The sequence below is a fragment of the Anas acuta genome, chromosome 1 (genome assembly GCF_963932015.1).
Source record: "Anas acuta chromosome 1, bAnaAcu1.1, whole genome shotgun sequence".
Lineage (NCBI taxonomy): Eukaryota > Metazoa > Chordata > Aves > Anseriformes > Anatidae > Anas > Anas acuta.
Window position 1 is genome coordinate 6853576 of NC_088979.1, and position 21988 is coordinate 6875563.

Genomic DNA, 21988 nt, shown 5'->3' on the forward strand with positions numbered 1-21988 from the left:
TACTGACATGACTAAATGCTGCCTGCTTATTCATGGGTTGCTGTAACTCATTTTTAGTGTCTTTTACTACAATTTTAAATAATAATGACCTCAATAACCTTACAGTTTTCTAATGGTGAATATCTGAGAGGCATGGATATTAACAGCTTCTCTCTCTCTTTTTTTTTTTTTTTTTCTTTAATTTATCTTTTTTCTCCACAGCTGACAAAAGCACATCTTAAATAGGAGTTCTTCCTTCAGGTGTTTGAGTCCTCAGCCAGCTATTTGCATCCACTGTTTAGCCCTTTTTGGATCACGTAGGACAGAACCAAGAGCTCTACAAGGCTCATTTTTCCCAGTCAGCTGATTAAGTCTACTGTTGAACAGATATAGTTATTCTTTATGACAAAGGAAATCAGTTTAAATTATTTAACTTTCATTTCATAGCCATCACCGATGTCACTGTTAGGCCACATCGGCATAAGAAAAATTTCTGTTCAGTATCTTCTGGATAGTGCATTTCACAAATAGGAACCTGGGTTACACAGGATAGATGAGACATTTTTGGGTTACAAATATAGAAAGACCAGTGATTATTCTGAAGTGTGTATAAAACACTGAAATAGGAAACAAAGTTTGCTGAAAACAATTCAAACAAGTGTGTTGAACTTATGAATTACCTTATTAGAAAAATAGCAATAGGAATGGTTGTGATTACCAAAGCTTTAAAGGATATGTGCTGCATTTCCATTAATGACTTTTTCTTTTTTCCCCCAGTTCCAATTTTTTGCTTGAGTTTGGGGAAAATTATTTAATATTTGTACAAAATTCTGAAATTAAAAAGTGCTGTTTGAATGCCATACATTGCTGCTGTCTTCTTTGTGAAGGTTTCCTGCTTGTAGAAAATTAAGAAGCACAGTCCTGAGAAGTGAAACATTTAGAACATGCTGGATATCAGAAATATTCAAGATTATATGAGTCCCTGATATTATTCCAGACTTCAGAAGTGATCATTGCACTAAGCTAATCCAAGAAGTAATTTGGAAAGAACCTAACAGGTTTTATTTTTTTGCTTGGTTGCTTCTTAATAATTATTAGGAACCCACTTCAGTGTAAAACTTGAGACAAGCGTTTCACAACAGCATCAAAATTCCTTGCTCAAAATTTGTTTGAAATGAAAATATGGTCAGTGCCAAGACACAGTATACTACCAAATGTGTAGTGAGGTGTCTATACGACAGTGAAGACCACTAAAATGGGGACTCTTTTTTCTTCAATTTAGTGTAAACACTTTAGCATCTGAGGTATGTTGAAAAACTAAGCTGCATCGCATAGTAAATTTACAGAATCACAGATTGCCTGAGGTTGGAAGGGACCTCTGGAGATCACCTGGTCTAGCCCCGTCCTGCCAAGCAGGGTCACCTAGTGCACGTTGTGCATGATGACATCCAGAATGGTTTTGAATATCTCCAGAGAAGGAGACTCCAAAACCTCTCTGGGCAACCTGTGCCAGTGCTTGGTCACTCTCATGGTAAGGAAGTGTTTCCTCATATTCTAATTTCTATTCTAGTAATAACTCTTCTTGCATCAGAAGTTATAAATATTTGGCATAGGAGAACTTATATTAGATTTATGGAAATAGCAAATCAATTCATGGTTCAATCCCATGCATTGCAACCTACTGGCACCCACCATGCCTGTATTGTTACCAGCATTTCCAAAATTAAAAGTAAGGTACAGAAAGAGTAAGTGGTCTTGCTAAGCTCGGGGACAAAAAAAGGAAATTTAACAGAGAAACTGATTCCTCATCTGAGGTATTAAACACTGTTTGTAAGTAGTCTTCATGATCTTCCTGACAAGGCAAGGGATATTAATGCATTTCAAGCACAGCAATATATTTTGCTGAATGCCCCTCTATGTTCAGTGCAAAAAAAAAACAAATCTCCCATATCACTGTACCATGGCTAGTAATCTCAATATGATACAGTTCAGGTACTGTGTGGCAGCTTTATTTGCATCTTTGAAATTACTTTCTTCTTCTGGCACAGATGGGAGTTTGCACATAAATTTACAGGCTGCTCTTTGCCATTTACTTGATTATGAAATGACAACAACATTTAGCAGGAGAGATCTTCAGTTTCTGTAAACAGCCCTAACTCTTTTGCAATCTGCTAGCATATCTGCATTTACATGAGTTAAGGATATCACCATTTTCTCTGAAAATTTCCTTAGCAGAGATTTAGGGAGAGATAAACTATTCTTCCTCTTCTTTACATCTGCCTTATGCCCTCCTCTTCCCCCCCCTTTTTTTTTTTTTAAACATTGGGGAAATTCAACACACAGAGATCTAATAATTTTCCTGATTTTATACAGTAATTCAGTACTAGAGTCAGAATTTGACCCCAAGTTTCTTTGCTGTCTTTTCTGCATTCTCGGTAATAGATGTATTTCCACCCACTTGCAGGCTCAGCTTGAAGAAAACATTAAAGCAAAATGAAAGAAACCCTAGTGTAATTCATTGCTATAGCTACAACAGAGAGCACAGCAGTGTTGTGATAGAGACAGCCATTGCAATGCAATTAAGATGTTATTAGAAGGGTTAAATTTTCACTTGGTAGCATGCCAATAAAGACTTCCACCTTCTTCTCCCAGGTTTTCTTTCATCTGGAGAAGCTGAACAGGTGAATTCTACGTGTAGATCATACTGAAAGATTGCTCTCCCCATGTGAGCTTGGGAAGCTCTGAGGTGCTGCTTGCAATGCCTACAGGCTGCCAGAGCAGCCCCTGTGCTAGAAATGATCCAGTCACACATTGTCACCTCTGAAAGGGTTGGGAGTGGACTGTTTTGAAGAACACCTTTCATTAAAAGTATACTACAACAGTGTGGTTTCAAACAAACAAACAAACAAAAATGTTTGTCTCAGGCCTTTGACTGAAAGAAACCGTGATTCCTGGTTTGTTGTGTGTTTGTTTCTTTCCAATGAGTATTTCCTGTTTTAATGATGTTGCATCATGAAGCTGATCCCCTCAACCTCAATTACTGTAGTTGGCCTGAGAGGAACAAGTGCCAGCAACATGTGTACTATTATATTAAACAATGCTAGGGCACTTCAGCATGGTTTCCAAGTGCTCTTTGGAAATCAGAATGGGCTAGGGATCGTTCCCAGCAACAATCTGAATACATGTCCCTTATGTGGTGGGCAATAGGATATAAAGGAAGGGATGGGGCTGCAGTGGTGGGCCATAAGTCTGGAGGATGCTCCCAGGCACATGAAATTTGGAGTATTAATGCAGCTGGTAGGTCTAAGCTTCCACTGATGGAGAGCCTGAGGGACTGGGGCTGCCCTTCAGGCACTTCCAAATCCTATCATACATTTACATCCAAGCCCCTTCCATTTGCTGTCATGCTATTTCTTTATTTCATTCAGCAGTTTCTCTATTCACTCCAAGCTATTCTTTATCATTTTGCTCCTAGTGGGAATTTGGTAGAGAGCTTTGCCACAGACTTCAATGAAAAGAGGTTTGGAGACAGCAGCATTAGTTCCAGAAAGATTTCACTAGGAGAGGGGAGATATTTTCTTTCTGTATTTATATCAGGAAAGAGGACTGCCATTTGTCATTGGGGAATATTTTGTTCATTTTGCAGATCCTGCCATGATCCTTAATATCAGCTCCTACAAGCAGTGCTTGTTTGGTTTGCTTATTTGGGTGCTTTGCTAGTTCTTGTGTTCTCTCCAGGCAATGGGTTCTTCTACACTGAAAAACTTGAAGTCAATGCTTTCAGAAGTCTAAACCCCTCTAAAAATTTGTCAATCAATGAATGTATGCTATACTTTCATGCTCTTGCTGTGCAACAGCACACAATGTTCTGTCAATGCCACAATCTCTGTCACTGTGCCATGTCACAGCCAAGATCGGTGGTGTTTAGGAAGGAAAACAGAAGTCTCAGATATGAAACTCCGAAGCTAGAGGTGTGAAGCATCACTGATCACTTCAGGAAGCTGCCTGTCAGAGCCTCAGGGACTCATGTTGTTAGAGAGGTTTTGAAGCTTTTAACTTCATCAGTGGCAGGAAGGATGACTGATCATGTTCCTTGTCTTTAGCTCATTTGCCAAATTGTCTGTGTGCCCATCACAACACACTGCTTGGGACAGTGGACCTGATGATCAATTCCACGCTGTTCTAGGAAATGCAGCACAGGTGACAGCCCACTGTGAGGAAGGACCAGCAGCTTTAGCTTTTCAGCCATGGACATAGACAGAATTCATGTTGCTTTCAGACTTATCTGGCTTCCAGCTCTTCTAGAAGTACTTGAAAGGTAACCCAAGAAAATGAAGCTCTTTCATGTTCTCTGCTTTTCATTGTTTCAACATTTTACAGGGCATAAAGGGGCCAAACAGAATTTCCATTTGATTTGCAAAAATCTGAAACCAGCATTAAACTGTGAGCATATTCCTTGACCCTTACCATATTTTTTTTTTTTTATTTTTAGTTGCATTTCTGATAAATGTAGAATCTTTTAAATTCACTTACATTGTACTCAATGTATTGTTAATGTATTTAGGCTACAGTATTTTGAAAAAACTCCAGAGAAGATCTGCAATAACATGCTGTTTGAGGAGTACTTTTGGAACTGTGTGAAATTTCATTATGAAGCCCCAAATTTGTGAGTGAGTTTTGAATTACACAACAAAATGGAAAACTTAGGTTAGGTTTGTCCTGAGGGGTTATTTTAAAGAAATGCAATCATTTCTGACTGACCTTGACCTGGCTGAAGGATTATGCATCAAAATGATGTGAAATTTGCATGTGCTTCTTCATGGATTTGTTTTTTTCTCCCCACACAGACTCAGTGAAACTGCAGCTTGACTGCATCTCAAATTTCTGTCTGAGGAACCCATACAGGTTTGCAGCACAGATTCCTGTGTTGTGACATTTAAGATTATCTATATCCAGAAAGAAAAAGAAAAGTGACTGGATGTCAAATTAGGGATACTTTAAACTACCGGGTATTTCACCTGAAATTTCAACCTGTGGGTTGCACGGTTTGACACAGGAGCCAAAGAGTTCCATGATTCTTAGTTTTAAAAAAATGGTAACTTACTTATTCCCTGCCTGAAAATACTAATTTATTTTTCCCCCCAGGGAAAATAAAATAAAATAAAATAAAATAAAATAAAATAAAATAAAATAAAATAAAATAAAATAAAATAAAATAAAATAAAATAAAATAAAATAAAATAAAATAAAATAAAATAAAATAAAATGTTATCTTCAGAGACAATAAGACCAAAACACTGGGAGTCTGTGTGCAGCACTGCTTGTAGCCATCCCCTCCCTCCCTGCTTCCAAATGTGACTTCTTCCTAATACAGAATACACTGTATAAGAGCACTGAATTTATTATTTATTATTATTATTTTTAAATAACTAGTTTATGATATCTCTCAGTATTACAATAGCTCTCAAGATTCTGCTTTGGGTAGTTGTTTTTTTAGGTAGTTGTCTCAGACACCCTGTAGTTTGCAAATTGCTTTCTCCCAGACCTAATCATGACCCCATGTCCGTTAGAAGCTTTTAAAATTACACTGTGGCCAGGCTGCCCACAGAATTCATTGTATTTCTACTAGGTTATAATCAAAAGAAAATTTTCAGCACAGGAAAGAACCCCACTGATAACATAATTATTACCACCAGCTAGATATATGATGACTTCTTTGTTTTTTTGGACAAGGATATTAGACATCTGGAGAACTAAAATAAGGGAAAGTCTTTCTATGTCAAAATGATCTACATTTATGAATTGTATAATTTGAACATAATAAATACAAAGAAAGTGGCATGACGTCATCTTAGCAGAATGGCTCTAGTACTGAAAAACACCCCACCAGCCAAAATGCAGACAATTGTGACAGTAAAATGGGATATTATTATTACTATTATCAGAAATCAGTATGTAATACTGGAATGTTGTCAGACAGAATATTCTTACTTATTTCTTTGCAGAAGATGTAAAAAGTTGAAGTCTTCAGACTTTTCTAGCATGAGAGTGCTCTTTTGATCATGTCATAATAAATCTGTTTATGCACTACAACCTTTAGAGACTCCTTTTGAAGAAGAATTGTTCTCTAGCTATTAAAAAAGATTAAACAGGCAAAGCCAGGAGAAAGTATTAACAAGACAGAACATTGGCTAGAATCATAGAATATCCCGAGTTGGAAGGGACCCATAAGGATCATCAAGTCCAACTCCTAGCATCACACAGGTCTACCCAAAAGTTTAGGCCATGTGACTAAGTGCACAGTCCAGTCGCTTTTTAAATTCAGACAGGCTTGGTGCAGTGACTACTTCACTGGGGAGCCTGTTCCAGCGTGTTCTGTTCCAGTATTCTCCACCCTTGGTGAAGAACCTCTTCCTGATGTCCAGCCTAAACTTCTCCTGCCTCAGCTTAACACCATTCCCACAGGTCCTATCATTGGTGTTTACAGAGAACAGGTCACCTGCCTCTCCACTCCCCCTCACAAGGAAGTTGTAGACTGCGATGAGGTCCCCCCTCAGCCTCCTCTTCTCCAGGCTGAACAGGCCCAGTGACCTCAGCTGCTCCTCATATTCTTCCCCTCTATGCCCTTCACCATCTTTGCCGCCCTCCTCTGGACACTCTCCAACCATTGAATGTCCTTTTTGTACTGTGGTGCCCAGAACTGCACACAGTACTCGAGGTGAGGCTGCACCAGTGCAGAGTAGAGCTGGGCAATCACTTCGCTCGACTGACTAGCAATGCCGTAGAATCATAGAATCAATGGCTGCTTTGTCTCTGAGGTGAGAGGACATTTTGGAAAAGTCAAGATGTTTGTTTGCAATGGCTCCTTCTTAGTAATGGCTTCCTCTTGGACTTGAAAGTTCTCCTTTGAGAACAAAAGAGTCAGAAGTTGAATTTGCATTTTTATTGTATCAGCTGTCCAGTTCTTTTCAAATAACGAGGTGTCACCTGCATATGGGAACTACAACATAGATTGACACAGCTGATCAAAATTATTATGGAGATTAATTCTCCTGCCAAATGTGAAGAAATGTGCTAAATCCATAAACTCTGCAGGATGCAACTATTTTAGAAATCATAATATCCTTTTGTCTCTAGGCCAGAACTCGAAGAGCTCATTAAGAATTTACTCAATCAGTGGGAGGTTGCTGATAGAGTCCTTTTTGTTTTAGCACACTGACTTCAACAGGAAGCAATGCAGTGCATTCTTGTTTTTGACTTTGTCTCTTTTAAAGAAGGGTGATTTTCTAAAGATCCACATGCAGCCAAAGACTACTAAAGCTATGTTTTTATGGCACAAACTCTACATAACTTCTAGTTCTTAAGGCCAAACATAAAAACTCTAAAGGCTTCAGTTTGTGAAGCTATAACCTTATACAATCAATAGATACGGAACAATGCTGAAGGCCAGAGCTAAACTCAGCCAAGACCTTCTAAACAAATAACAGAAAAACAACAGTTTGCCTGAAAGAGCAGGAGTGATTAGAAGAGATGTACTATTTTCTCAGCCCATTCTGTGGATTCTATGAGCTATTATCTGTCATCCTTTACCTATCCAAAAGAGGTTTATCCAGGTAAGGTTTACTATATGATTGGGTTGCATGGTTTTCCTGGTAGATGATGTTTTCTATAAACCTCATTTTCTCAAGTCAAATGAATACTTTGTAAAAACACTTTTCATTAGTAGTCCCTTCTCATGGGCTTAAAAATATGATGTCAGCATATTTAAAAGCAGAAATAAACCAAGAAAAAGAGCAAATAATGATAGTCTTTGGTGCTACCTCTTAAATGTCAAAACCCCATGATTATTTCTTCTTGTTAATGTTATGTTTGGTGGTTTTACTCTGTATGCGGTTGTCAATACTCTTTAGAAACTTTGAAGTTTATGAACTTTGAAGAAAGAAGTGCTGATTAACCACTGTTATCAAAAATATTTAACAGTAATGATATGTACTTTAACAGTTATTAAACAAAGTTGCAAGGGGATGATGCTAAACTTCTTAGCTTCTGTCTTTTAAATATAAAATTAAGCCCATGCTGCACTGAGCTCCTTGCAGCTCATCACTCACTCCACTGCATTTCCCAAAACCTCCTTTCCTAGGAGCCCTGGCTCTCATGCACTAAAAACCCAGCAGGATTAAGGGTAACATCAGAAGCTCCTACAACCCGTTTTTAAAGGTAACTTAAACACAACTGAGCCTAGATTTTGTTGACTTTCAATGAAGATTAAGCTCTGAATTGCTAAATTGCCTTGAAGATGTTACCCTAAGCAGCTTTAAGATTGACAGAATTTGTGTTAAGCTGCTTTGAGTCTGATAGGATGAAGGCCTGGTGCAGTGACAGAAGCTCTTTGATTCCTTGCTCTTGGATGGTGCTAGGACTGTCCAATAATAATAAGCCATTCTTTCTGCTGCCATGAACGAGGCTCAGAGTTTTGATGGTTTGTCCATAATGAAATTTCCTCATTTTGTTTGTATGTGATTCCTGATTTATGCAAGGACACTAAGCTACAGAACTGGGACCTTGCCTTTTAATATCTTTATTCAAAATGAGCCTTGTGGCGATAAAAAAAATAAACAAACATAAAAAGAAATCTTACTAGAAATTAGTTGTTTTCTTCTCCTATACTGGTTTAAGCTTACTTTGATTTTAAGCCTCTCTGTTCTACAGAAGAGAGATTTACCACTAACCCCTACTTCTACTTAGCAATTAATTTTAAATGGGGGCAGTTTATCAAAAGCCATGTCCTTAAGTTAGGCAAAGTAATAATAATAGCATTCTCTTATATCAAGCTGCAAAAAAATCATTTTCTTTAGCATTTAATTAATCTGAATAATTTCAAGGGGATTACACAAACCTTGAGTTATGTATTGAGACTTATCTGTGGCATGATGCTTTGTATGTAATATAAAATAATTCACAGATCAGTTGCTTTCCTAATGTTGCCCATAGGGTCCTGCAACTAGGGACCCCCAATCACCACTACAGGCTGGGGGGTGACCTGCTGGAGAGCAGCTATGCAGAGAGAGACCTGGGAGTTCTGGCAGACAGCAGGCTGACCATGAGCCAGCAATATGCCCTGGTGGCCGAGAAAGCCAACAGTATCCTGGGGTGCACTCAGTAGAATGTTGCCAGCAGATCAAGGGTGGTGATCCTCCCCCTCTGCTCAGCCCTGGTGAGGCCTCACCGGGAGCATTGTGTCCACTTCTGGGCTCCCCAGTACAAGAAGGACTGAAGCAAGTCCAGAGGAGGGCTATGAAGATGATAAGAGCACTGGAGCACCTGTCATACAAGAACAGGCTGAGAGAATTGGGCCTGTTTAGCCTGGAAAAGAGAATACTGAGGGGAGAACTCATCAATGTGTATAAATATCTGAGGGGAGGGTGTTGAGAGGATGGAGCTGGTCTCTTTTCAGCTGTGCCAACTGACAGTATGAGAGGCAACGGGCGCAAACTGAAGCACAGGAGGTTCTGGCTGAATATGAGAGGGCACTTCTTTACTGTGAAGGTGACAGAGCACTGGAACAGGTTGCCCAGAGAGGTTGTGGAGTCTCCTTCTCTGGAGATATTCAAAACCTGCCTGGATGCCATCCTGTGCAACGTGCTTTAGGTGATTTAGCTCAGCAGGGGGTTTGGACTTCATAATCTTCAGAAGTCCCTTCCAACCTCAGCCATTCTTTGATTCTGTGATTCTGTTATAGGCAAACATTTTCTTTCAAATTTATTAAAAAAAAAAAAAAAAGAAAAAAGAATGCTCATTTTAGGATGTAAGACTCAGTTTGTAAATCTCATATACTACTACTACTTTTTAAGTCTGAATCAAATAATTCTGTCATGCCAGAAGCTAGAACTTCATATACCTTAATGATAGATTTGTGTGTGCAGGAAACAGGAAACAGAGAGGAATGATGAAAATCTAGCTTATGTTTCCAGCAGCTTTAAGCGAACAGTAACTCCCTCCCTCACTTACTGGCATCTTTCCTCTCTTTCATAAACCATTGAATAATGCCCTCTGAAAAAAAAGACGCTGCTGCATGTCTTTGTGTGGCATTTTCATCATGGCTGATCCAAAAATGTCCTCTTACTATGGTGCTGATGGCCTCCATACTTTGAAGCAGAAAAGAAAACAAAAACAAAACAAAACAAAACAAAACAAAACAAACAAAAAAAACCACAAAACAGACAAACAAACAACAACAACAAGAAAAACAAAAACAAAAACAAAAACAAGACAAAAACACACTTGTCATTTAGGAAGCTGCATGAGGTTAGCTCTTGCTTCCACAGTAGGAAGGAGGAGCAAATCCCATTCTCCTGGTAGAGAAATCCATAGTAAGTATGTGTATGACAAGAACTGTTCTAAAACTGCAGTCCCTGATGTCACAGGCCCTGTGGTACTAAGAGTCTGGCCCACTGTCACCCTACTCAGAGATCATTAGTGGAGCTGATCTGAACATGTGAGAGAGGGTAGATTCTCACTAGGAGGATGGTAAATGTTAGTATAAGTGGTGCATAGAGGTTGTGCAATCCAGAGGGATATTAAAAACTCATCTGGATAAGGATCTGAGCAACTTAATGCCATTTTGAAGTTGACTCTGCTTTGGAAAATAAGAATACTTAAGGAGAGTATTATAAAGAGAGTATGGTAAAGTGGCCATGTCATCAAAGCCTGTGAAGAGTAAATTAAACATAAAGGGTGAAATCTTTGTGATTTCAATAGAAGTAAGCATCTATTGAAGCTACACATTAGTCAGAAAATCCTGCAGTGTAAATTACACTGTCATTTAGTGTTTGCTTATACAAAAATTATTTGAGTCCTACAGAGTAGCAGAATGGAGATCCAAAAGCAAGTTCTTTTTTTTTTTTTTTTCTTTTTTTTTTTTTCCTCTTTTATTTATTAATTTTATTTTGATATCCCAGGGATCTATGGAAAAACAAACAAGCAAGAGATTGAACAAACAAATGTCTCTGACTGAAAATGTATATTTCTTTCACTTCATGTGGACAAAGTTAATTGAAATATTCATCAACAAGATTTTTTTTGCCTGGGCAAATTATTTTGTAACTTCATTTACAAACTGTAGGAAATTCATGTTTGTTCTCTTGCAATATGAAAAGAGCATTACAATTCTGTGGATGATTTAAAGGCTGAGGAAGGATGCTCTCTTTGGAGAAAGCTGTGGTATACAGCAGGGTGAGTATCTGACCATATGTGCCCTGTTCCTATATGTTCCCTAAACATCTGCTACTAACAACTGTTAAGGAAGGGACAATTTGGCTAGATGGACCTTTATTCTGAGCCAGGATAGCTGCAAAAACAAATTGGTGTCACTTTTATAGAGGAAAATAGGTATAGAATGTGGGAAATAGAAACTGCCTGCACAACTTGGATTGGTGCTGACAGGAGAAAGGATGTGGAAAGTTTTCAGTGTTTAAAAAAATGAACAAAGCAATCTGGATGGAAAAAGAAATGAAACACTTGAAATATATGCAGGTGATAAATTATGAGAACTTCTGGTTTAGGAGAATCAGGACAAATTTTTCAGTTTGCAGACAGTTTGTTCTGAGAGTTAGTGAGCTAATGGCCCTCACCAGTCAGTCCTTGGGAAGAGCAATTCCCAGCACCTAGGATGTTGCACAGGCAACCCACAGGCTGCTAGACATCCCAAGGATCTGGGAAAGCTACTGCCGAGCCACGGAGATCCTTTGTATGTGTCAGTCCCAAAACTGTATCAGATAATTTTTGACCAGATCTACCCAGTGTCTCCTTGATAGAAGCCTTTGTTTCATGATTAGGATTATTTCAGCAACCTGAAACCTGTTATAAAGTAAAAAATGCTAGGTAGTGTTAAATAGGCTGCCCAGTTATGTGGTTGAATCATCATCCCTGGAGGTCTTCAAGAAATGTGCAGATGTAGAACTTAGTAGTATGGTTTAGTGGTGGATTTTAGTACACTAAAGATTGTGCAGCATTCAGATACTACATATCAATTACATGGGGCATTGGGGTGTAATAAGAAAGCTCAGGAAAGTAAAGGCCATGGCAATAAATTTAAATGAATTATTTACAATCAGCTTCAGGATGAGCTTAAGGATGAACCCACAGAAGAGCCTTTCAGATCTGTCAAATCAATGGAGCAATTTGCACTTGATGTGTCAGTAGACAAAGTTTAATACCAAATCTATAAAGTGAATTGCAATAAATTACGAGGACAAAATGAATGACTCAAACATGAGGAAATGTAAAATGAAAAGCCAGTTTTTTACAGGGACACCACAAATAGATCAAGTCTAAGTTGAGTAGCAGGAAGATCTACTCGATTTCTTTAAAGACTCGGTAGAACTCCATGGATTAGGAGTTTCCAGCTGACATAGTAAACCTGGATTTCCAGAAAGCTTATGACTAACTTCTTAATTGTTCCCGTTAGTGATCTAGAAAAGGTAGCAAAAAATGAAGCAATAATAGTTACTGAAAACGTGTATCAAGGGTAGCAAACCAGGTAGCAAACCCAAAAACTGACCAAGAAGACTTACAAAAGGATGTCAAAATATCAAGTAAGTGGGTGATAAAATACTTGATGAAATTCAACATTAATACATACAAAGTTAGACATGGTGAATACACATGGTCTTTGATGAATATTCATACTAATGTTCACTAGCTCAACAATTACTCCCAGGAGAAGAAATGTTGGAAACTTTGTGTATTATTCTAGGAAAACATGAATTCAATGCTTGGCAGTCATGAAAAAGGCAAATTTGTTCCTAGAGTTTTGAAGAAATGAATAAAGAACCAAACAGAAATCATTGTTATTATACCACCATACAAGGATACCCCCACTCTGGTACTATCAGATCCCCTCATTCTGAAGAGGATCTGCCAAAGGTAGACAGGGAACAGAGAGGCCCATAAGGATAATCTTCTCACAGGAATAAATTATACAGATGAGGACTTCTCAACTTTAAAAAGATGACCTTTTTAAAGACTGTGATAGAAGTTAAGAAATTATGAATTTGGGGGAAGAGGAGAATATTGGTGGTCACTGTTCTCACAAAACAAGAAATTTAAGGTATCAATTTAACCGCTAAGAGATATTATTCAAGACCTAATTAAGCAGCGGATGTAGCAGAGGTTGAAAAATTAAATGGACATAAAAATAAATCTTCCAAAAGAAGAAAAAAACATCAAGTGGTAATTTTATAGTTTCAGAGCATCGGCTATCAGATACTATTAGACACAGAATAATGGGTGTGAAGGACCTGAAGTCCACCCAAAATTGGTGGTCATGTTCACCTTCATGTGTTCACCATGCACCATTGGGATTTGGTTTTTGATCTGTATAACCTGAAACAATAGTCATTTGGCTCATGATGACCAGCTTGAAAGACAATTTTTATGTTTATGTCCTTCCCTAGCTGTGGAAACCAACTAAGGAATTCAAGCTGAAACTCCATTTCAGCTTGTACACACTAGTACATACTTGATGCATCTGCCCATAAACACTGCATTAGAGTGGGACCCAGAAAAAAGCTGGGACTCACTCCTAAGGCTAACTATTTTCTCCAGGCTATGTAACTTATCGTACATATCTCTGCTTCTTTACATAGTCTTTCTGTCTGAGAAACCTTCGAGCTATGAAAAGTCCTAATTAAGAGACAGACATGACTGTTCTTATCTAAACATTTATTTTAGATAAGACCATTCCCTTTTCTTTCTTCTGGTAGCTATGTAAAAAGGGATGATTCTGATTTTAAAATCTTGGCATAGTTATTAAGGTTTATATATCAAAATAGTTGAAATTAATTTATAGAATATTATTTCAGGGAATCATTGGGTTTTCCAGTATTGAGTATCAGTGCACAATTGAACTGAATACGAGGATTAAAAGCCCACTGAAGAATTAAGGGTGTTGAACAATCTTCCCTAAACACTTTTTTTTTTTGACCGATTCATTGTTTTCATGAAAACCTATGAATTTATTTTTACAGAATTTTACTGGTAAAATACAAAATGCAATATTTTTAAAAGTACCTATATATGTTCAGGTTTGCAAGATAGCAACTGCACATCTTTCAAACCTAGCATAGTAATATTCATATTTTAATCATACTATTGAATACATGCAGTGTCCTCATATAGCACCATATTTCTTTATGCAGTTAATCCAAGTATTCCTCAGTTTTAGTGAGAATCTTCTACTACAAATCTAGTTCCATTTGCCTTTGGGTAAAAAACATGAGTAGAAGTATAATTTCCTGGAAACTGTCTCTCAAACCTTATTAGTCAAAACATTTGCATTTTCAGAGAAAATAAACTACTAAATTGGATGTCAAGTAAATGCTGAAGCAGCAATATCTAAAGAAAAATTTTAAGAAATATGTTTGTATGTTTACACCTCATAATAAACTAAATAAGAGAAATATCATCATAATGTTCATGCAAAAAGTGCCTTGGAGAAAAAAAAGATGCCACTGTTTCCTAAAGATATCTTTGTTCTTGTCTGTTGCTAAATAATTGACAGGGTAAAAAACGAAGTGATTAACTTCTAGCTAACAGAAAACAGTAACATGGGTCTGTAATGACAGCACCCACAAGTGGCATAGTGTCCCCCTTATTTGCATTTTAAAGCAACAGCCGGGTCTTTTGCAAGGTCTGCAGAATTTTAAAGAGAAGCAAGATCAGAAACAACAGCACTTCTTTACTTCAAATGCTATGAAAGTGGTCCTCACAAAACAAGAGCTTGAACAGAAAGCACTGGGAGTATGTGCAATAATTGTACTGGTAGATGGAAGCTCTTATAATTTGTGACATCTATGTAAAATTTACCCTGATATTTTCTGAATCAGCATAACCTGGATGTATGCTTTCACTATCTATCTATTCTTCCCTAGACTGAGACATTTGTCTTGAAGATCTTTTTTGAATCTGAATATTGTTCTAAATGGAAGATAATTATAAAAGATGCTTGTGCCTTTGCCTTAGTATTATTTTACATCTAAGCAGTTAGACATAGCTACACCAGAGTCTAAAACTGCCAACTGGTTTGCAACCTCACTGTTCAAGGCTAATCCCCCATAGCACAGACCAATCACACTGCTTAGAACTAGAATCAGGTCTGCTTTGAGTCCCTGTCACATCCTATGACCTTTAGAGACCATTATTTTATGAATGTGGTATTCTTCCTGTTCAAAGTGACTGTAGTAATGTTAATGGCATGTTGTAGCTTCACAGACTGTGTTTTATAGCATGATAACCAGAATAGCATTTCACGTCCTGAACATTGAGGGCATATAGGGATCTCTGAGATTGGAAGCCTGCTAGGATAGGGTTGCAAGACTGTGGCATACAAAAAGAAACAAATCCAGGGATGTCTTATCCATACTGCCTAGAGAAATCTCTGGAGTGAAAGGTCCTAAAATAACATATCCATATTTGGTCTCGCAGGCAACCAGGTACTTTGCTCCAAAAAAGAGTTTGGGAGTAAATTAGCAGTATGGTGTGAGCAATCAAGGCTCTGAGTGCAAACTGGCCTGTGAGATTATCTGGATTATATAGTCATAACCAAAGAATTGTGCCACAGTAACATATTTTAAGAAATCATATCATTTTGTGGTGAGATAAATCTATGTCCAACATAACACATTTCAGCAGCTGGAACTCCCATTTTGGAGTGAAATGAATTCATTAAAATGATTGTGGCTCACAAATCAACTATGATATTTTCGTTGCTAATCATTGATATTGTCTTTAAAATGGCTTGTTAGTTTAATGGTTTCTTCGGGAGAAAATGGCAGCTCTGAGACTATACAACCCCATGAAAATCCAGGCTGGCATGTGGTTTGTTTTAGATATAGATTTGATTGTGATTGTAATTGCCTTGGAGTTTCTTGATGATCGCTATTCAGAAAGCTTCAGATGATCCTGAAAATCACAACCATTTCTAATGTTACCTCTTTCAAGTTCAACAGGGTAAAAGAGTACTGAATACAGCCTATGACAAAACTTTCTGGACACTTTTAGTTAGTCAAAGCCGAGAGTAAGATTCAGACTGACTGGTTTTGATGCCTAAAATAGACTTAGATGGATTTTAAGCACCAATGTCTTCCTGAAAAAATCAGAGTTCCTACTACCTTTAGTAGACCCAGTATCTCTCTCTCTCTCTCTCTCTCTCTCTCATTTAAGCATTTGTAGAATTCACATTTAAGGCAGAGAAATATCCAAGCTGCACTTAATCCCTACAGGGCTCAATCTTACTATGCTGTGAACCTGCTTCAAAAAGCATATACGAAGTTGAATGCAGGGGAAAAAATAAATAAAATACTATTTCCATTCAAAAATGCAGCTGTGATATTTACCTTTTCCTAGCAGACTAGTGTTTAGAGACTCAGTTGGGTATGGGAGATTCAAGGTTTTCCTGATCCATTGACTGAGTAGATATAAATTCAGTTCTCTCAGCAGACTGAAGGGATTCAAAGACAGAACACTCTCATTTTCATAAAGTGAAGGTTCACAAGACTGTCATTTGTGGAAAACAAACAAACAAACAAAAAACAAACAAACAAACAAAGACATTTTTCAAAGAAGTTGGTGAGAACCTCTTGGGATTCAGCTGACAATGTGCTACCCTAGCTGTTGTCAGTAGTTCTAGGCAGACTTTGACTGAAACAGCAATAATATGGGGAAAAGGACATGCACCTGCCAGGATATTTTGCAAAATGTAAGAATACTGTCATCACCACCATCTCTTCCTCTTACATTTTAAGCAGAGATTGCTGCCTCGCAAGTAATTGAGAGCCTGTCCTCTCTTGTACAACTTTGATCTTAAGTTCCCAGAAGAGCTGATACCTTATACAGAGACCAAAGCCAAGTTTTCAGCAAGAATAAGAATTCAGGCATATGCCTGCATTCAATTTTTCCTCTGAGCTAAATCCAGGGCAGACTGATTTAATCTAATCCTCCTCTAAGGTGTTGCTGTGCTCTGTAAAGGAGCTTCATTAATGATGTATCTAGCTAAACCCTCTGCCTACCACATCAAAACTGAAATCTCTACAAGGTATTTCCATTTACTGTATGCAGAATTTAAGTGACTAAGTTAAGCACCTTGTACCAGCCTCTGTAGACCATGTATCTGTTTATGAGACGCTTTGATGCTAAGGCTGTGCTCCTGTAGCTCACAATATGGCTTGCAAGTTGCATTTTCTTCCATTAGAAGTACAGGTGACACTGGAGTCAGCTATGTTCACTGCCACTGCATCTTCACTCTGCTCACTCCTACAAGCTACCTTGGAAAATGCTTTTAACAAAGTCAGTTCCAAGCTTCTCCCCTCATCAATCAGCAATAACTTACTTATTTACTTATTTTTAATACAAGCTGCTAAACTTAAAAGGATCTTCTGCTTTGACCAGTCTATTTTCCTTGACTGATACCAAAAACTATTCAGTATGGAGAAGGGTGATTCAAGGTCTGACCCATTTTGTATTGACTTGAGGAAGAACAAGTGTGCCATGTTGCTGAATGGCAACGTCAATTTCTTAAACACTGTGCAGTGAGATCAATGAAGATAAATCAATATATCACTTAACAAAAGGTGGCATGGAAAGAAGTCTCATAGGCTTTCCATAAAGAGATAAGAGAAAGGAGGTAAGGAGTAGTGTTAGCTGCAAACACAATAAACCAAATACTGGGAAAGTCCTACAAAAATGCATTAACCTCCTTCAGAGACTGTCAACAAATGGGATTATCTAGAGCTCACATATTTTTCTTCCTGTCATTAAGAGCTCATCCCTCAGTTTTAAGAAACAAAACCTAGAGGTTTACCAAGTAAAATGAGATTATCTTTTGCCTACACAGCATAAGGAAAAGGATGAGAATAGGATTTAAAATGAGGCAGGAGTGATGTGACAGCAATGAAAAGATTTACATTATTACAAATGGTCTGGGAGAGCCTGAAAAACTCAGAACATTAAAATATGGATACTGTCATGCTACCATGCTTTGATGTAATTTAAGCATTTCTTCATTTCCAATTAACATGATTCTGAAAGGAATGCTGTTGGAAAAGCATTATTTTTATGGTTGTATTAGGTGTCAAAATATGTTTTCAAGTAGTTAACAGTATTCTGTTTCCATCATTTCTCTCAATTAATTATGAGGGGTGATTTGTTTGAGAAGAGGACAGATTGAAAGTAGAAGGCATTCATGATGGTTTAATTACAACTTAACTGATGTCTTATGAAATTTGAGAAAACTGCCACATTACTGAATGGATGAAAATTTATTGTGATGCTTTTACTATAGCACACTGAATTGTGACATTATTTGGCTAAGCAGAATTCTTAGAAAAGTCAAACACGTCATTGATAAAGGTGCATTTTTTCAAAGGCTATTTTATTTGTGTATTGATGCAAGGATAGAAAGATGAGAACAAATGAATGGAGTATGCTTCCAGAGGAGTGTAATTCTATTCTTGCTGACAGCCAGGAAGGAATAAATCCAAATTAAGCTAGAAAAGTTCATGTGAAATACACAACTAGATTTCAGGAATGGAAATGCATATCATGAGATGGACTATAATTTCAAAACACTGCTCAGGGGAACAAGCATTGAATAGTGGAATCTCACTAATGTGCTTCTCACTCAACCCCCAGAAGTAATAGATGTCTATAACTATAATCACAGGGAACATCCTTTAGGTTTGTGCATTACAGCCTGAGTCCCAGACTTCCAAAATCCCATCTACTTCACTCAAAGTTCCAGACATACACAAAAACAAGGGTTGAAGTGTTGAAAGATGTGAAATGTAATGACTGCAGCTGTGCTGTTGAAGTAATGAAGAGCTGAATACCGTGACTGATAAGCTCTTAGATAATAGATTAATGAGTAAGATGCCTGTAATTCATCAAAGGACTAATGGTTATCTACACAAGGTATCTGCAGTATACTACAGAGAAGGATGCGGAGACCAGAAAACATCCAAATATAGCATTTAAAGAGATGAATAGAGCAAGAACAGAACCGAATGGTATTAATCATTTCAGGTCATACATATACATCATGTATGTTAAGCAATTAGTATATAAAGAAGGCATGAAGGAAAACAGCAATGTATAGAGAACAGATACAACATGAGTAAAACAAAGATGCAACTTGATTTTTTTTTTATTTTATTTTAACTACGAGGCAGATGCCGCTGTGTGATGCTTAATTACTAGCACCCTGTGTTAAATGCACATAATACAGTATACAGGAGTGGGAGCAGGGGATGGTGCAAGGGAAGCCAAAGCTCAGCATGAGTTGAGGCTTGCCAGGGGCGTCAAGGTCAGCTGGAGCTTCTACACCTGAATTGGCATTAAAAGTCTGAACAAAGGAAATGTGGGACCATTGCTGAATGGGGTAATTGATTTAGTGACAGGAGACACTGATAAGGCTCAATTCCTTCCTTGTTTCAGTCTTTACCAACAAGGTGTCACTGGGTGCTATTCTTGGAAATGGTGTTCAGGAACAAGAAAGACCAGCAGTGGGTAAGGACTGAACTCAACCCATACACACCCACAAGACCTGATGGGCTGTATCCAAGGGGGCTGAGAGAACTGATCAATGCCACAACCAGGCCTCTGTCATCTTTTAAAGGCTGTGGAGATCAGAATATGTTACTGATGACTGGAAGTGGCAAACGTTGTACCCATCTTCAAAAAAAGCCAAAATGTTTACTCAAAGACGAGTCCTAAGTTCTGCACCTGGGACCACTAACCTCCTTATCCAAGAAAGGATGGAGATTGTCCTTAGTCCTCCTTTTGTTGCTAATGTATTGATAGAAGTAATTTTTATTGTATTTAACTGCAGTTGCCAGATTAAGTTAAGTAGGGCTTTGGGCCTTCTGATTTTCTCAATGCGCTGCCTCACAACATCTTTGCAGTCCTTCTGGCCTCCTGGCCTGCCCCTTTCTCGAAAGGTCATAAACTCTTGCTCTTCCTTCCCTCCTCCTCCTCCTCCTTCCTCCTCACACTCCCCCCCCTTTTTTTTCTTTTTCCTAAGTTCTATCCAAAGGCGTCTGTTTAGCCAGGCTGATCTTCTTTACCACCATCTCATCTTTCAGCACATGGGAACAACCTGCACCTTTAGGATTTCCTTCCTGGACTACTTTGTCTTTCAGGACTGCCACCCAAGGGACTCTGTCAACCAGTCTAAACAGGCCGAAGTCTGCCTTCTGGAATTCCAAGGTGGCAGTTTTGCCAACCCCCTTCCATACTTTTCCAAGAATCCAAAAAATCTATTAATTAATGATTCATCACCACAAGCCCTTCTCTCTCCCGAGAAGCAGGATCAATAAAGCCATCATGATTATTTAACAATGGTCATTATCAATTGAAAATACACTAAAGTTAAATGGTTCTTCCTCCATTAAAGAAGTGGATAAAATTTCACAGGCATTCAAGAAACATAAAGAACAGCCCCCTTCTACAGGGCATGATTACACAGCAACCCAGAACTATTCTAGAACTGGAAATAAACAACTCATTTTTTATTTTCTTCATCACAATTACCAATTAATTAGCTGTTAGGGAAATCTATGTCAGACAAAATATTGGCAGTAGAAACTTTAGCCTTCCTAGTAGATGGCTGCTTTTATCAGTGAAAAATGCTAAGAAATGAGGAAATAAATTCTAAAATTAGTCAATCAGCTCAAACAAAGTTTCAATTATTCATGTAATTGGGGATGATTAGATCACTCTGTACACACACTGGGAAAAAAACATTCACAGAAATACTGAATAATCTTTAAGTCTCAGACCATTGTGATTATTTCAAAAGTATTTGTATTTTCATACAAGCATTCCTCACCAGCTTTGATTAGACTAAAATATTTCTGTTGGTGGTTCATTTTTCCAGGAATACTCTGCATAGCTGATTTCTTAAATTATCTTCACCCTATAAAGTCCTATTATCATGTGAACAGAGGTGAGGGAACACATCATGAAAAATATTTCTGGTATTTGACTTCAAAAGACTGTAATGTTTCTAGTATAAGTATCTTTCAGAGAGAATCTTACTGAAGTAGTTGACCTGAATGTTAGCAAGTCTACTTTCAAGCAATACTCAAAGAAGAAAAGTGTTGTTTTTACCTACACCTCAGCAATCCCGATCCTCTCTTGTGGGTATAGACTTTTTGATATATAACAAAGACACAATTACAAGTATTCCCTATTTACTGGTTGAATAGAGGAAGTCCTTGACTTAGAAGGCTATGCCTCTAGAGTAAGTGTTGAGATGGATCCCATGCCAATAATCTTGGACTGCAGCTCATTTCCAGAACAACAGCCCAACAGAGAAATAAGAGAATTTAAAACTACATAAATTTCTATTTTTGTTTGTTCAGCCTGTCATAACAGCAATGGATGAAAAGCCAGACATTTGATACTCATTCAAAGGAAAGGATGTGGTGATATGTTTTCAAAGGAGTTTATTTGAGTCAACATGATTTCTTCACGACTTGTGTGGCTCCAGCACCTTAGTTATAAGACAGAAGGAAGGGAGAGACTGGATTATCCTTTTCTTAAACCTGTTGTGATTTTCTTGTTTATGACACCTAATAGCTTTAACCAGTGCCAAGGTCATTAACTGGAAATTCAAGCATTAGAAGTACCCTTCTGATCCCATTAGAAAAAGTGATTTGTGAGTCATGCATTTCCTCCCTTTTGTTGGCAATAAAAAAGGATAAAAACCCAAACTCTTTTCACATATCTAATTCAGAAATTTCAGATAAATTTTGACCTCAAACTTCAGTGTCCTGTAACTGAAAGACTCTTACACAATTTATTCAAACTCTATTTTATCTCCAATAGCTAAAAGTAGGTGTCCTACAATGAACAAACAACTCATCATAGTACTTCAGCATCACACCACCTCTCTCTTGCAATATAATTGTGTATTTTTGGTCTTAGATATTTCAGAAAGAGCTCAGATAGGATT

At 37.7% G+C, this 21988-nt stretch overlaps 1 protein-coding gene across 33 annotated transcripts in view; it reads right to left on the reverse strand.

The window, feature by feature from the left end:
- DLG2 (discs large MAGUK scaffold protein 2) overlaps positions 1–21988 on the reverse strand; it is a 1027768-nt gene that overhangs the window by 61502 nt on the left and 944278 nt on the right. The window lies entirely within an intron of this gene.